Source organism: Cornus florida, unplaced genomic scaffold (assembly GCF_030987335.1).
Source record: "Cornus florida cultivar Cherokee Brave unplaced genomic scaffold, ASM3098733v1 CherokeeBrave_3.0.0_Hap2_Chr03, whole genome shotgun sequence".
NCBI lineage: Eukaryota > Viridiplantae > Streptophyta > Magnoliopsida > Cornales > Cornaceae > Cornus > Cornus florida.
Genome location: NW_026775573.1, coordinates 52,085,534 through 52,096,046, shown reverse-complemented (window position 1 = coordinate 52,096,046; position 10,513 = coordinate 52,085,534).

The following is a 10,513-nucleotide window of genomic DNA, read 5'->3' as shown; positions in this document are numbered from 1 at the left end:
AAAAAAAAAAAAAAAAAAAAAAAAACCAGTGGGAGAGAATTGTAATTTTAGTGAGGGAATCTTCATAAATTCCCAAAAATTTGAGGTATAAATTGCAAAAAAAAAATCTAGTGAGGGCGAATTATAATTTTAGTAAGGGTATATTCATAAATTCTCAAAATTTTGAAATATAAAATGCAAAAACAAAAAATTCAATTGTGACGGTCTTATTGTAGGTCCGTGCTTGATTGAAGCGCAATAACATCTCCCTCTTCTTTTCTTTTCTTTTCTTGCATTGAATTTTTATTATTATTATTTTCTTATTTTTTAAACAAGAAACACACTCATATACCTACTTTTTATTCCGATGAAATCTTGAACCTTCAACCTTTTATTTTAAAAGGGAAGAGAATACCATTAGACTACACAACCCTTAGATTATTATATCGAATACAGATATTTATTTCTTGATTGCTTCAATATGACCTTATTTTTTGTAAAAATATAGTTACTATTCACTATTGCAATTGAATTGATGGGTGTGTGATTATCAACTAGAAAGTTGATGGGTGTGTGAGTATCAACTTAAAAAAAAAAAAAACTTACTAACTGATTCAATTCTAATTTTGAGTACGATAATTTCATTTAGGTTGTATACCACCCAGGAATGTAAGTACACAAATATTTGGAATGTGGGGATTAATTGCATTTGTAGGAGTACTTTTTTTTAATTATGAAATTGTGGGAGCACATTTTTTCCATTAAGAAGTTTTGCTTAAACTAATCTCAATCTATTGATTTCAACTACCTTGCCAATGTACTGATGAAGCATACAAATATCAAAGTGGAACCGCCAAACCTTGGCTATTTAGGCAGATGGAACATACAACCAGACCTTAATCAGTTTCAAAACTATTTGGAGATTGGTGCGTCGCTACACCATAAGCTTAAGAGTGTGCATTAAGACAAGGGCCAAGTTTTACATTTATAAAAGCCACTACTACCTTCACTAAAAATATAGTTAGGGTGAGTAGGGATCGTCCCAAGGGATTGAAGTCAAATTTGGTTGTGGAATCACTGTTAGGGTTAGCAGGTCGAGTGAACAAACAAATAGTTGGTTGGTTGATTAAACTAGAGAACCAATTAAACTAAATAATTGAATGCAATAAAGAGTAAGTAAGAGAGAGATCTTGGGGTTTAGAGGTTACCACCAAACAATACTTTTCTACACCTTTAACAAGTGACTAATGAGGGAAATGTGTGTTGCAATATTGATGTGTGTGTGTGTTTGGTTGATTCAATTAGTAAGGGTGACCAATTAAGTATATATTGTTTAAGCAACATGTGAAAAGCATAATATATCTAACAATTAAGTATATATTGTCTAAATAACATGTGAAAAGCACAATATATCTAGCAAGTCATTAATCCTTTCATTAAGCTTACAAGCCAAATACACTACAAGGTTAGAGACATATGCTACTTGCATTCAAAAGTATGGAACATCAAACAACAAGCATGGATTGTCTTCCTATCTAACAACTATGCTACCACTACATTACAATTAAGCTAATGACATGAAATTAAACTAATTAAGCTAAGGGAGAGGCACAATTCATCAAGAAATGAGCATGAACCATCAAAAAAATTACAAGAGCATTCCATTAAGCACAATGTTTTGACAATCTCTAGATCTATGGCATTAATACATATAGACATGCATCAATAACACAAGAAATAGAGACAAACACATGAACATCTATTCTAACATACATAGACATATGGATAGAATGAAATGATCAATTGGAAGCATTAAACCACATAAATCATTGAATAAACACGATCTATATATATAAAAGTGCCAAAACATGTATTACAACACTAATCCCTCAATAATACACAAAATCAAGACATAGAAAGCATGCTTGGGGCTAACTCTAGCCCCAAGAAGATGTTTAGCCACTCATGGTAGTGCTTCTCCAACCCTCAAGGGCTAACTCCATGGTAGAGATTTGCTCCTTGGTTGATGAAGAGTCTTCAATGGTGTCTCTAGCCTCCTCCGCCCCTAAGCTTCCTCTCCAAGAGTTCTACAAGGTATGATATGATATGATGTGATATCATGTAAAAAATAATCCTTATCCTTATATAGGTAGGTCAAATGACACCCAAAATAAGCTAGGGTCGTACAGCAAATATTCCCCAATGATTGGATAAAGGATAACTTTTTGTGAGCTAGAAATTTAACTTTTTTGCACTGGAAGAAGTTCGATCGATCGAACCTTGGACTTGGATCGATCGAACATGGTTGAGATCTATCGAACTTAGGCTGGATCGATCCTCAATGGCGACGCCTTTTTGGATAAAAACAAATCTGAGATATTTTGAAGATATTTTGGAAAAAGGACAAAAGCGGTTGGTAAGGTGGTACAGCTGGATAAAATCTGGCATCTGGATAAGGACAAGAAAGTTCGATCGATCGAAGAATGATGTTGGATCAATCGAACTTTTAGGATATCTGAAAATGACATCATGGCTTGGATCTATCTTAAAGTGCTGAGATCGATGGAAGTTCGATCGATCGAAGACTGATGTTGGATCGATCGAAGATGCTGAAATTCCACCTTTGAATTTCCTTTTGCTCTACTTTGCTCATTTCTTCGATTCATCCCAGAATTGCTTCATTTCTGCTCTTATTTGGCTAAGTTAGCTTATTTAGGGGATAAGTACTTGAAAATGGAAATAACATGAAATTAATCTAAGGCAGGAAAATAAGATAGATAAAGGTACTAGAATGCCTAAGCTTAAGGGGTTTAAATACACACTTTTCAGCCCTCATCACACCCCAAACTTGAATATTGCTAGTCCCTAGCAATGAACTAGAAAGTAAAGGACTGAAATGAATAGCTAAACAACTATGAACTAGAAAACAATAAATGGATAACGCCACTTTCGTAGGAAACACGATTGCACTTAGTATATGCAACAAGCCTTTTAAACCCCTAGGTTACCCCTAGTGGACGAGTGAAGTCTCGTGAGGGTTTCCAAAAATGATACCCACAAACATTAAGCTCATTCTCACAAAAAAGACACCAATATTATAAACAAGCATTGGGAGAAAACTACCTCAAGTATGCAATTTTTCAAACATTTCTAAGCAATCTCCCAAAATTTCAACATCAGGCAAGCAAATATGGTCCTTCACACATCAAAAAAATGATCATGCAAATCAAAACAACACTGTAATCCTTTTTGAGTGGACCGGCATCAAATGTGTTGCTATCTTAGCCAACTAAAGAATTAATCACATCCTTACCCTCAAACTAGCACGCAAATCTAGTACCGATCATCAAGACAAAAAGTGGATCTTTTTATTAAAACTTTATTGTTCTAGGTGCGCTTATTCTTTTCACTCGATTTTTTTTTTTTTTTTTTTTAGGATCAAAGATGGAAGCATGGTGCAATGTGTTGATCTATTAAGCTTTCTAGAGATTCATGAGGTCGAGCGTTAGGTCAATAACTCCCAAACCAGACAGTTTTAGGGCACTAGGTGTTCAAACACCCCTACGGACTTACAAGCTCAAATCAACTAGGCTACAAATCAAGACAACCTCCATCTAATCATTTCCCACTTCTCACCTTTTGGGAGAAGTCCTCACTTTTTTTTATTACTTTTGCAACTTTCCTTTTTTTTTTTTTTTTTTTTTTTTTTTTAACTTCAAATTTTTTTATTATATTCGATTATTAACCTAGAGTTTGGGCCCTCCACCTTTCGGCGCGAGAAGTTCAGTACTTGATGAGGCTAGAATCTCGGGTACTCAATGAAAAGGGTTTGTTATCCACCTTTATCAAGAACGAAAGCTTTCAATGCACTACTAGCTCAATTGGGATATAACCAATTCAATAATAAACAAAGCATGTACCCCACAAATGAATGCTAGTGTATGCCGGTGCTAGTGTAGAATTCTAAAGTGAATCTCAAAACAATCACAAAATCAAGATGATGTGGACTACAAATGCAAGCAAGATATCAATCTTTTAAAAAAATTACTCATAAATGGCATCCACAAGGCATACAAGGAGTATTGGACTCTCAAGTCAAGCAATTTTTAAATTCTAAGCAATATAGTCCTCAAAAGATCAAAATCATCGCTAATATAGACCAATCATAGAAAATCTTTCAAATACACAAGTTATACTCAAAATTTTGAATTTAAAAGCAAATACTGTAACATACACCATTACCCCCAAACTTAAACGGCACAATGTCCTCAATGTGCAAAGAGAACAAAATGAAATAGTATACCGGTGCAATTAAGGCAAAGAATGGCTGGGACTGAAGTATCCAAAGTGGGTGGCATGGCAAACTTGGGATTAACTGTGGTCTTAAAATTTGGCACTCGGATAAATTCATCAGATAACAAAAAGGGATAATCAGTGCACAGTGGACATGCAAGTGTAAATGAAATAAAACAGTGAGAGGGGTATAAGGGTGGTCCTGAAAATTATGTAGCATTCTCTCTTACTGTAGTCACTGTGATACACCAAATGGAGTCAAACAGATAGATATGAGAACATAATAGATGACATCCATAGCAAAAATATATATAAAGAAAATAAAGTATAGAGTACATCAAAAGAGTAAAGCCGACATATCTGGCTGCAAATAATATACAGTGACAAAAATGAAGTATAGATCACAGAGGTGTAGTATAAAAAGACAGAAGAAACTGTGAATCTCAGGTGGACGAGGCAGGACGGGCAGGGCGAGCTCCGCGGATATCGCGAGATAAGTCTCGGAGTGCAGTCATGACATCCGTGCGGAATGTAGCAAAATCAGCTCGGTGGGCTACAACATTGGCTCGAATGGCAACAGTATCAGCTCTGATAGCAACCACTGCATCCTCAAGAGCCTGAAGACGCTCTCCAAAGCCGGGGGTCTGACTAAGAGCCTCAGGTACGGATGAATCAAAAGAAAGATCCTGAGTCTGCTCCTCCTCGTGTACTGATGACCCAGCTGGAGAGTGCTGCTCTGCGTCATCTGCAGGTCGCTCTAAATCGATGTCTATGTGCTCGGTAGCTGGACCTACTGGTACATCGTCCGCTGCGGGGTCTGCTGCTGCTATCTCAGCCTCCTCAGCCTTGAGTTCCTCTGCAGCCACTACTACGTGGTCCTGTAGTTTGGTGATAATAGCATTGTAGCTCTTGTCCCAGTCCTTCTTCAAGAAGTGACAGGAACCTCTCTCAGGGTGCTCCTGAGGATGGAAAAGATAGCGCTGATCGATCAGTATCTAGGTGATGAGGTGGCCGAATGGAAGAGACTTAGCCCTTATGGGCTTTTCCATACTGATATAATCATCGAAGAGCTTCTTTATCACGCTCCAGATGAGCGCGGGGATATATAACCAGTGGCCTGTATACAATGCGTAGAGGGCTATCAGATAGTTTCCTCACCTCTGAATCTTGTGCCCGGCCATATATATGTTCCGAAAGAGAATGGAATCAAAGAACCATAGGTCATCTGGAAGAAAAGTGCGGGTAGCGAAAGTCTCGCCATCGGCATGGTGAGCTGTCAGAAATATAGCCATGTCAGCATAAGAAGGCCTGTATAGCCTAGGATAAAGCTCCTGTAGCTCCGGAGGGCATCTGTGTAGACAACGGCATGATCTGGCTAGTGTGTCCACAGTAAGAGAAATCTGATGGCCATCTATGGTAATGACCAGCTCTGCTGTGGTACGCGGGGACGATCGGAGGTTCTGGAAGAACATCCGTACTAGCCGCGAGTAGACTGGCTCAGTAACTGGGGCAAGAATAGCTGCAAGGCCCCTCTAGATAATACCATCATAAGCTGATCGGGTCAGCACCGATCTGGAGAAGAAATCTGTGTCGAAAACTGACTCATGGTCCACTGTCATATGTACATATCTAGGCGCGGGCCTGTCACGATCTCGAGCTGGCTGGTGTGGTGGAGATGGTAATGGTGAATGCTCAGCCTCAGCATGTGATGGAGATGGAGATGGTATAAATGCAGGCTGAGCCTCAAAAGTAGATAGAATATGATCAGCCTCAGCCTCATGAGGTGACTGAGGTGGAGTAGGCTCTAATGGCTCCTCTTGTATATGAGAGGGCTCTGCTGGCTCCTTTATCCTAGGTCTGATACGTCTCTGAGACCTATGTTGCCTCTTGGCAATAGTCTTGTGCTTAGTCATGGCCTGAAAAATAATTTAAAACTTGCAAGGGGAGTCAGTGCCAGAATAAAGAATTGAAAGCACAAAATAGAAACATGCATGTCAAATAAGATAGACAAAACATATATGACATGAATCTATACAAGTGACAGGAGGTGAACATGCTAAGCAATATGAGTATGAAATGCATCCAATGCGGAATATCACAGGCATTGGGCATGAATGAGATAGCATGGACACAAGATAAGATGCATGGAATGTGTGTATGAAATATGTGAAGTTCGATCAATCACAAAAAATGTGAGATCGATCTCAAAACTTCGATCGATCTGAGAAACTGAAAAAGATGAGTTTGATCGATCTCTTAAGATCGATCTGAGATAGAAGTTCGATCGATCGAACTGTGCGAAGATGAAAACTGAAAGGTCACAGATCTGTGACTTTGGAAGCACGGGGACCACATGAACAAGGTCGTGGGCCCATCAACACAACAATCCTCAATCCTACTCACTTTACAAAGCCCATACTCCCACAAAACAAATCAAAACTCAAATATATACAAATATATACAAACACATATGTACATAATGTTTCAAGCTTCATCAATGGTGGATTTCATTATCAAAATATCATGGATCTAGCATATAAAGTACGAATACATAAAATAGAAGCTTAAAGCACAAAGTGGATCTCAGATCTCACCTAAAATATAAGAGAAGTGGATGAGATGCGAAGGGGGTGATGGAATCCGAGAGAAGAGATAAGTTAACGCCCACTGGATCTCGCCGGAGATTCGCCGGAGAAGATGATGAAGATGAGTGCACAGTGGTGACGGGAATGAGGGACAAGGGTTTGGAGGGTTGGATCGATCTTGAGACCTTCAGGTTCTATTTTTTAAAAACTTTTCTCGTTTAGTTCGATCGATCGAACTGAGATTTCAGATCGATCGAACTATGATGATCTCTCTTCAAAGTATTTTTGAAATTTTTGAAAAATTAAAAACTAAAATTAAAAAAAAAATTAAAATTAAAATTGAAAAATGGAAAATATTTTTGGATTTTTGAAAAATAAGAGTAAAAATAAAATTAAAAAAAAATAAAATCTTTTTGGTTTTTTTGAAATAAAGTAAAATCCTTTTTTTTTTTCTATTTTAAATAAAATAAAATCTTTTTGGGATTTTTGAAACAGAAAACAAAATAAAAATATTTTTGGATTTTTAAAATTAAAAAGTCAAACAAAGTCAAAGATAGTGAGATGAAGAACTGAGATCGATCTGAACAAAATGTTCGATCGATCAGACAGATAGCAAAAATATGCAGGTTTTTGGTTCAAAAATTTGATGAAATGTTGGAACTTGCAGATCGATCCAATGATGAAGTTGGATCAATCGAAAAACTTCAGATCGATCTTGAAATGTTTTCCATCGATGAGATAGAGAGCTAAAATATACAGGTTGATGCAGGCTCAAAATTTTTCTTAAGTGTTGGATCTCAAGATCAATCGAAATTTGAAGTTTGATTGATCTAAGGTCTTCTGATCGATCTGAGAATAAGTTCGAACGATGGGACAGAGAAGTGATTTGGATGCCGGTGGATACAGGTCAAAATTTTTTTTAAGTGTTGGATGCAGGTGGAAGTTCGATCGATCGAACTCTCATTTGAGATCGATCGAACTTATGCAAAATGCTCAATCACAACATAAAAGTTCATGCATTCCTAATCACAGTTCCTAGAAATGCATATAAACCAAAAACAAGTATCTAGACTTTGCAAGAAACGAAATTTAAGATAGAAATGAGGTATGAATAGGGTTTTGACACCCTACGAAATGTCGTGCTAGTCTTTAACGTCTTTAGCACGACGTTGGGCTCTTTTAGCCCGAATTAAAGATCTTGTAATGCATCCCCTTCTTGTTGGGGTGATAGATGCTTTGAACTCCAACCAACAAATAGTTCTTTGAAGAACTTGTTGGATTAAGCTCAAAATAAACTTTTGATCCCTTGTCAATGCAATCACAATCTTTGGGCTACCATGCCCTTTCAAGGCAAGAATTTGAAACAAGACTTTGAGAATGCAAGGTTGAAGATGATCCCTTTGAAGTTTTGGTCTTACACAAAAGCTCACTTCCTTGACATTAAAGATCATAACATTTATCTACATCATTAACCTCTCCTTCATATTTGTCAAATGAGTTGTGTGACGACCCTAGATTTTTCAACCCAGTGTGTCCTGTGATGAACCAAAAGAATGACCTGATAACGGATCCGAAATGCGAAAACGAAGGAAACTAAGTGGCCACTAGAGATGTACGTCATCCCTAAGGCACTAAAATGACTCCCCATGGCATGATCAAATTGCATTATATGCTATTGTGTGATGCTGTGAACATACATACAAGTGTAAAATGGTATTTTAAACATGCTACAATGGCCCATGACCTTATTACAACTCAATTACAACATTTGACATGTCAGACCTCCAAGTTAGAAAAATTACATTTCATAGACAAATCATGAACATGCTAACACTTGCATGTGAACAAGAATGCTTCTAAAGAAGCTCAACTCAGCAAATCACCCAAGCAATTGCAATCTCCAATCTTGTATCATGTACCTGAAATATACCCCAGTATCGTAGGGATGAGTAACATAAAGCTACTCGTAGGAAATGAGCATGCATCGACCTACGTTTTACAAGTGTACATGATTTAATCATTGTGGTTCATTCCACCTAACGTCTATGTCAAGGGTGAGACTCAGGGAGCATCCTAGCTACCTAAGATCATTTCTAGCATAAAATACATCATTTATGCAATTTCAACAACACAAGAGCATGCTATATATAGCAACAAGATATAACATGCTTACACAAAGTAACTAGTTAGAAACATACTTACATAAAGCAACCAGATAGAAACATGCTTACACAAAGCAACTAGATATAAATTCTCAAAGTTATCAACTTGAAATCTAAATGCTAAATCAATTAAATATATCAATTTAGTATAGATGCACTTAACAACATCAAATCGCCAATAGCCAAAACCACAGTCACAATATAAACATGATTGATAACTTGGAATTGAATGCGAAAATAAATAGTGGAAGACTTGGACATCAGTCGGATGAGACCGATACAGGGCTAATTTGGAGCTACTAACCCCCAGGTAGCCTACCCAACGCGCGAACTTTTCTGGGCTAATTTGGAGCTACTAACCCTTAGGCAGCCTACCCAATGCACGAACTTTTGACTTAGAGGACTCTTGTCCCCGTACTAGAGCCAAACCCTAGCCATCATGCAATGTCCCAAGTGGTTCTAAAATAATTAGATAGGTTTACAACTTATATACGTATTGAATAGTACACGAAACTACCTTCATGCACAAGTAGGCTGAAACCACACAACACATGCTCTAAATCTACAACTACTATAGGATGACAATGTCGAATCTTCAGAACGTGATTCGTTACGTGCTATAATAACATCACATGTCGAATCTTCAGAGCGCGATTCGTTACGCGCTATAACAATATAATACAATATTGAAACATAACTCATAAATCCATTATAAGTCAAAAGTCATGCTTTAAACATACTATCAATGTCAAATACATGAGTTAATCAAATATAAATATAATTAATTAATAATTGTTATGGAAAGATATATATATAGATATATATTTATTGATATTTATAAGTATATATGATTTAATTAACTAATGAGTTAATTATGGAAGGAATATATATTTATATATATATATATATGTTTATAGATATAAATTATTTAAAGATTATTATTTTAATTCATAATACTAGTTGGAATAGGATTTGGAATTTAAGGTGTATAAAAATACACATAAGGCTTTAGGGTTAAAGGTTTTACACGTTAGAAAAATAAAACAGACAGAGAGAGAGGAAGAAGAAGGGCTGACAAGGAGGAGGTCGGATCTGAAAAGGAGGACGTCGGAATTGGAAGAGATAATTAAAGCTTAAAGCGTCGGTTTTGTTTCGAAACTTTCAGGCGAGTTTTCTCTAACTTTCCTCTTAGAACTCATAAGGATTTCACCTTGAGTATCAAGGCTTTAATTAAATTTATTTGTTTAAAAATTATGGTTAGATCGGAATAATTAAAAAGTATAAACTATTATATTTGATTTTTAGATTATTGGATTTTAATTGATATATATAGGTGTTATGTATATTTTAAAATCAATCTATAGGTGGATTTGTGACCCAAGAGAGTTAATTATGGTTTCTTTATTTTCTAGAATTGTTCTGGAATTTTCTGGAATTTTTCTGATATTTTTAGGAATTTATTAGGATTTATTTTCCTATTATTTGTTAGGAAAA